Here is a 7937-nt window from a genome sequence, read left to right as displayed (position 1 = left end):
GGCCAATACATGAAAAGATCAGCCCTCATATTAGCACCCATTGATAGAACGGTGAATTTTGTACACATTAGTATTACAACACGAATAATGAATTTGTAAGGATCTACCTAACCCCAGCTTGCTTATACAAAAACAAATATTTGCTTTCAAAAGTCTTCAAGGCTATTTAGAACATAAACGGCTTAGAGTAATTACTCTCTCTCTCTCTCTCTCTCTCTCTCTCTCTCTCTCTCTCAGAGAGAGAGAGAGAGAGAGAGAGAGAGAGAGAGAGAGAGGATCTTATTAAGCCCCATTTCTTGTTCTGACCATAGGTTTTAAGTGTTTTGTGATAGTACTGAAGTTTAGATGCTCAATTTAATGGAAATTGACTCCATGTTTTTACAACTAAAAAAAACATGTTTTTTAAGCCGAAAAAACTGGTACCTTTATAGCCATTGATTTTGGATCACCAAAAAAACCTGTATATAGGTCAGATTATGACAATCCAAAAGTCATCTACCGTGTTAGATGTGAGAAAAAATACTCAAAACCACTATATATATAATGTCTGACTTGGCTAACGTGGTTCAAGCCCTGTGGACCAAGAAGGCAAGATACAAATATGTCGCTGTCGCATGCAAAATATTGGGACAAGGGTATGTCCTCGGCTATAAAATAAATACCTTGATCAATTTAAATTCCCTTCATGAATTTTTGTTCTGGGGCAAGTGTAAGGATGGCAGTGGGGGGCGGGGGACAAGGTCTCCACCCGCAGTCTGTCTCAATTTTTTTCCCTCTATTCCGGCACTGGTTTTGATTTTAACATCCATCCCTGATCTATTTCTCGTTTCATGTCCTCCATCCCAGGTCCAAACAGGTCGAGACAGGGCAGGGCCCAATCCACTGTCATCCCTAGGCAGTGGACAGTACATTGGGGCCTTGGGGGACAGCCACTATGTGGCTCCCTCTAGTTGGCCAGAACCCTTATCTAAGTGTTTTGCCCCCAAGCACTGGATCAGCTTCCCTGGAATCATATTTTAGTTAATTAGAATACTACAATTTCAAATATTTATCTTAGAAATCTATGTGAAGCGTGAGAGAAGCGAGTGAGAAGTGGCAAGAAGCGAAAGAGAATTGATTTGAAAAAACAAAGGAAGAAACAAGCTTCTCACTAAAGAAAATCGAGTTTCTTATATTTTAGAAAGCGGTTTCCCAAGCTTGTCCTCTTTTTGGGAAAGTGAAGAGTTTTTCATCTCGGAAACGAGCTTTCCTATGTAACAAGAAACTTCCGGAAACTATGATCCTATATTATCGTGTGATTGTGGTGTAAAATGTCATATCTTGTTCTTGGAAAAATCTGGTGATAACTATATATAATTAAAAATTATAAAACTATAAAAAATTATAAAAACATAATTATCATGACCGCAACATGGTACTTAATTATTTATTGATATTTCGAGTGGTTAATTAAATTCAGAGTTTTTAACGAGTGATAGAGGCTTCGAGGGTTAAAAATCCAACATACTTACAATAACATACTTCCCCGTGTGAATCCAAGTTGTCCCAGAACTGCCTTGATTATATGCACTAGGCCCCACTTGAAAGAGGCTCAAAATTGGTACAGCTGAAAATTGGTCCTACTCCTATCTGTCCTAGTAGGGTACGGATCGTAGACCTGTCAAGTTTGGATCCGGATAAAAAGTTGGCCACTATGTCGGCATTGGCCAGTTATCCCAGCCCATTTAAGATCAGAAGAGCCTGGCTGGGTTTTCCAATCCTGGCTTGGTCTCAGACCTGACTTAGGCTGGGCTTACCCATGGTTTGGACCTTGCAAAACAGTAAGAAGTGCCCTGGCTCGGAGTAGGTTCTTGAACTCTGCCAAGTGTGCTTAGCTTGATCAGGCCTTGACTCGTTAACTTGTCACCTAGACGGGATGGTTACCGAACCCTATTTGAATGAGTATCGGGTTCACAAGAATGGATATGGCTCATGTCTTCAAATCCAATGGTTCTATGATCAAGGTAGGAATGGCTGCTAGAACGGCAGTCAAGGTTCACTTCCCATGGGTGTCGCCCTTTGGTGCGAGACAATGCATAGCAGAGGCGTTGGGGGCTGGGGTCCTAGCTTTGGAGTTTTACGCTGCCGGCACAACGACCCTAGGTATGACAGGCTGACCCAGTGTAACCAGGTCTTCATGCCGGTTGCGGTTTTTTTGAGTAATAAAATAAAAAAAAAAGGTAAAAAATGAAAATCAGGGTGCACTTTCTATAGGCATTCACCAAATGGATAAATTGTATTGGCTACTATAACCACCTCCAAAGGTAGCCACCAATGTGACAAATATCTCAAGATTTATAAAAATCTAGCGAAAATATCGCGAGAAATTGCTTGAAAGTTTAAAAGGGCAATTTCTTGTGAGATTTTTAAAATATCGTGAGATTTATGAAAAAACATAAATACCGCGGTTTAAACACGATATTTAGGTTTTAAACGGCTATTTATCATGAAAAAATCTTATATTTTTATTTTTAAATATTTTTTTATTAGTATTTTCTTATAAAAATTATTTTTTATATTTTTTTATTGCCAAGATTTTGCCGAAAAAAATGCAAGATTTAGTGATTTTTTTCAATTTCTCGCAAGTTTTTGAAAAACGAGAATTTGTCGATAAAAACTTTTGTCACTATTGGTAGCCACATCAATTTTCTTTTGAAAAGTAGGACAAGCGAACACTAATTTTATTAATTAATAATATATTTTTGATATTTTAGCATATAAAAAAGTATATACTGTGCACAAAAATTTAAAAAATACTAAAATACCGCGTGTCTTGTCGTATATCGTAGCACCCGACCCCAAAATGGCGCGTCCTGTAAAAGAATTTTTTTTTTGCAAAATCTTTTTTTAGAGAGAAAACATCTTTCACTTTGTTTGACCTGTTGTCTGTTTTCCACGTGGACCATTGGATCACATGGGTATGCGTGTCTACTAAACTTTGTAGGGCCCATTGCCTGCCACGTATCAATCTAGCGAGTCGCCTCAATGGGTTTTTTGTCAAGAAGTGGGGCCTCTAGACAACCTCCCATGCAGTGCTGGTCCACACCCGCACTCCCACTTGCGGATTGCACCGACACTTTGGTACCAACAGTACATATGGATCTTGGTCCATAACGACCATCTTTGATTGGGATATACTGGCGTTTATACATTTCGGATTTGGGTCCGATATCCAATAGAATCTGAATCCGACTAACGATTTCTGTAGAATACCTTTATAACAAGTGCCAGCGGTATTTCCATTTCTAGAGATCCGTATAATATTAAAAATACCACAATATTTGCAAAATATTGCTTGCTTTAAGATATGGTATTGTTAATACAATATTTATGCAATAAAAGCAATTTCTAAATTCAATGATCTCATTTTTGTTTTATATTTTTTTACATATTTTTCATATATTATACTTCGATATTTTTTTAGAAATCGTGAGATTTTTTTCATTTCAATATAAGGTTTGACAATCAAATTTTGATGTAAATTCAAATCTGATGCATAACTGAAACATTTACATGTGTTAGCGATTTAAGCTGGTCGGTTCGGGTCCAATTTGATATCAGCTTTTTTTTCACCCAATTCAAGTCAGGCAACATTCAATTGATCAGATTCAGAAATGCCTACATTTAGGGCTGTCAATGAGTCGGGTAAGGGTTCACCCGGATCCGCCCATATAAGTATTAACCAGGTTCAGGTTAGGATTCTATCGGGTCACGAAAATAGAATCCCATACCCGGACCCACATATTTAAAAAATTTATTGTCATTAAAAATACATATAAAATACTAGTGTCGGCTCAAGTACCCAGCAAAAATCATGATCCAAACCCGTCCCACATTTTTCTTGGGTCACGTTCGGATCGATTCCAATATTATTCAGGTTGGCATTTTCCTTGCCCATACCTGGGAAATCAGGCCGGGTACTCGGTACAAAGTGGACCTGTTGACAGGCCTACCTACATCTGAACCATATCCAACCCGGTATGTACACTTCAAGACGTAACTTTAAGATCCACAGTCCACATGACGAGCTAACAAGGATCCATGGTTATGGAGTAGTGTCATATTTCGAGATGTAAATGGGTCATACTGGGTTGGTTTCATCTTGGTCCGAAACCCCTTACCCATTCAAACAAATAGTCCATGATGTCTACCGCTGATCTTGAAGATCTCTTGGTTTCGATATAATCCTTCCAAAAGATGGGTCATTTGGCAGCCGCATGTCTTCCTGTTAAGGGCTCTGGACTTAGTTGGTTCTTAGCCCAAATCCAAGGTGGTCCTTTTGGATATGGATCACACAGAACGGAGCTCAATACTGGATCCAGGTAACTTGGGTTGTTACGTAAACGGATTTTTCTACTTGGGGCCTTTCAACAGGTAACCATCCTCGTCCCTCCTTTGGGCCTTTATCTACCACAATATATATTGACGCGTGTCAAGACGCACCTAACATGTCAACATGCTAAGGTGGGTGAGCGAGTCAGGCCCACTTGCACCCTTTGGTGGGCTCATTAGACATCCACTATACATGATCGAGCAACGTGCTAGGAATGAACTAGATCTATTTGGTGATTCCATAGAACAAGGATGGGTATATGAAACCGGATCTAGGTCAATCCGATCCATTTGCAACCCTAACCATTGACCTTGACAAACCAATGATAGATGTAGCAGCGGTAAAAGTGAGTACCATCCTTATGATTTCATTCTGCCTCCCAATTGGGTGTCAGTTTTATACACCACTGCATGGTACACGCGATGGTACGTGGATTGGTATAAGTGTACCACCTCACGGTTATCCAATTCATTCGTCCTCTTTCATCTTTTCAAATCTGCACAGAAATTTTAGACCACGGAAAGTGACCCTTCTTTCTCAATAGGAAGCCTTTCACCTATATCTCAGAGAGGCGACCAGCTGGTTCAGAACTTGATTGGCTTTTTCAGTTTCCTTCAATCTTCCATGAAATGGTGGGGACATTCAAACACCGTCACAGCCACATGTATGGCATGAATTAATCTCTCTCTCTCTCTCTCTGTAAAATTGAACCAATTCTTTTATGTTACCGTTAGTTATTGTTACTTTTTATATTCTGCTCTTAAATTTTGATTTCGTTAGCTGTGAAAAAGAAATGTACCACAAGATCATGCACCCAGTTGGAATTGACCCATGAGGAAGCTAGGACCACCCTATCCTTGTTTAGTCAATGTTTCTGGGCGGCATCATTTGGATCCACTGTGCCTGTGTCCTGGCTTGGGGTGTTCCCCGACAGTCTCATCATGCCAATTGGACCATTTGGCATATAAATTTGGCGAGGATGTTGATGAGCAAATTTTGCCCTCATCTCTATCCTATGAGAATCTATATACACAACATCCATATTCAGCCAACTTGGTTCATTTTGGCTCAGTGGCAATCCCATGACACGGTATGGTTGAACCAATCCCGAGTCGTTCCAAGTACTGGAAGGTGCTGCAGGATCACCTCCTTTTAAGAAGAGTTGATTGACTCAGCTCAGTCTTCATTCTGATTGAACTGGGTTATCTCGAGCCAAGACCTCTTGTTTCTTATTAAATGCTTGTGACCAAATTTTACTGAAAAAACGGTTATTCCTGTGCTACTGCTACGCAAGGCTGCACTGCTGCTCTCTTACTACAAACTCGAACCAATCTTAAGAACAATAGCGTGGCAACATTCAGTATTTTCAACATTCAATGGAGGATTTTTTGTTGTTCAAATTTACAGCATTTGAAGTGCCCTTCACAACGGGGGGAAGAGTTCATTGTTTCGTATTCATAAGCAAATCTCCAAATTTACAAAAAAAAAAAAAACGAAAATACAGGATTTTTTTATAAGAAATGGTGAAAAACAATATACAGATTAAGGAAAAGCGTCGGTGAACTGACCCCCTCAACATTTTTCACATGATAAACATGTATTATTTCTCCCATATTGCTTTCCATTTAAGATTTAATAAAAGAAAAAAAAACTCACGGAGGAGAGGTCAGAGCTAGGAATCCAAGAAGAAAGGCGCCTGGAAGAGATCGTAGGGCGCCCAGAGCGCGTCGAGAGGGCACGGACGGTTGGCGTCGAGTCGGGCCCACGGCTTCCCCTTCCCGCTCCAATGGAGCAGGCTGACCCGACCCGGATGCAGGTTCCTGCACAACCCCCGGAGATTGTCCCCGCCGAGCCCGTGCTGGTTCCACCGGTGGTCCACCGGCGCTATCCGGCCGGCGAACGACAGCAGGAACGGCGGCAGCGACCCGAGCTCGTAGATCCGGATTCGCTTCTGGAGCTCCATCCACTCCTCGATCCGCGCCGTGTACCCCCCATCGCGCCACCGGCGGATGTCGATCACCATCACGCCCGTGTTGAAGTAGCACGCGTTCCGCCCGGCGAAGGTCAGGGACAGCGAGGGGCTCGACCAGAACGCCGGAGTGAAGTAGGAGGTGAAGTTCGCGTTGCAGTACTCCGGCGCGGCCAGGACCGAGCTCTCGCCCAGCGGCGTCTCCCACAGCTTCGCGATGTCGTCCACCAGCACCAGGTCCGAGTCGAGGTACACCACGCGGTTGACGCACGCTGGGAGCAGCCCCGCCAGGTAGATCCGAGCGTAGTTGAGCGGCCTGTCCAGCGCCGGCCTGATCGACGCCGAGATCCGCCCCGCGACCGTCCCGGCATCGAAGTGATACACCCGGAACCGAAGGTAAGGAAACGTCGCCGCGATCGCCCGGCGGAGCTCCTCCTCCTCTTCCTCGTCGCCGGCCGCGATGAAATGGAAGGCGACGTTTTCGGGGCAAGCGGAGTGCTGCACGACCGAGAAAATCGCGGCCATGGATCCCCGGAGATACTCGGCGTCGAGCGTCATCGTGATGTGGATCAGCCCGTCGGAGCAGAGCCGGTCTCTGCCACCGCCGGCGACTTCTTCGCCGGAGAGCGACGTCGCGCAGGTCGGCGAGTTATAGAATTGTGGGGCTTCTCGGAACTTGACGACCTCATCGATTCGAGCGCCGGCGGAGAGCTGTGCCAGTGACGAGAGCACGATCAATGCCGTGATAATCCTTATCATCGGCCCACACTTTCCTCTTCTCCCTCTCTCTTCTCTGTTACTTGTAGAGTGTGTCTCTCTTCACAAATGGTTTAGGTGTTCCACAGCTATGGTGAACCGAGGAGAAGCGCTCTATTATTTTTCTTCAATGATCGATCCAAGCTTCAGTGTATGGGGGAGGGGGGGAATTGAGAGTTTCCACTAGACTGCTTTTCCTTTCACCTCCCGCTTCTCTATTATTTGTTGTGTTGTGTTGTGTTGTTGTTGGTGGCTGAATTTCACCGACGTGTATTTAATAAGGTGTTTGTTTAACAGTAAATGACTAAAACGTCCCTAACGAAGAGGGATGGAGGGTTCAGAAACGACGCGGTTTTGATTGGGTAGAAGGACAGAAATGAGGTTTGACTCGGACGGCGGCGGGCTGGTCTTCCGGAGACAGTACCAATGCGAAGAAGAAAAAAGCATAACGCGTAGATAAAAAAAAAGGGGGAGGGGGGGAATTGAGACTTTTGAGTCCAAAGTCCGAACTATCTACGTAACATTCTTTTTGTTTCTTTTCTATTTTGGTTATTTACGAATTCCTTGATGGGGATATGGGTGTCATTATGGAAAAGATGGGATGATTAAGGGGAATTTGGGGGTAAGAGGAAAGGGGCGTGTTTGGAGAGAGGGATATGTTTAGTCATTCTGGATTTGTGACTTGGTTTTTTTGGACATTGAGACGATCGGTTTTTTGGTACCGTACCGCACGTGGTGTTCATAAAATGATTTGCCTTAATAACGAGGGAGGTCGCGGTAATGGTGATTTGAAGGAAGAGAGAGGGGCGTTTTAGTCATTTCTCACGATCGAATGATTAC

At 43.2% G+C, this 7937-nt stretch overlaps 1 pseudogene across 1 annotated transcript; it reads right to left on the bottom strand.

Annotated features, from left to right (window-relative positions):
- Window positions 1–5801: 5801 nt before the first annotated feature.
- On the bottom strand, window positions 5802–7339 carry LOC149838629 (putative galacturonosyltransferase-like 1 pseudogene; annotated as a pseudogene). Its single transcript, XR_016432200.1, has one exon. The product of XR_016432200.1 is annotated as a putative galacturonosyltransferase-like 1 pseudogene (transcript).
- Window positions 7340–7937: the final 598 nt, after the last annotated feature.

This window comes from Nuphar pumila, chromosome 5 (genome assembly GCF_984573655.1).
Source record: "Nuphar pumila chromosome 5, dmNupPumi1.hap1.1, whole genome shotgun sequence".
NCBI lineage: Eukaryota > Viridiplantae > Streptophyta > Magnoliopsida > Nymphaeales > Nymphaeaceae > Nuphar > Nuphar pumila.
Note: the sequence above shows the minus strand (reverse complement) of the source record. Positions and strands in the feature narration are given on the sequence as shown.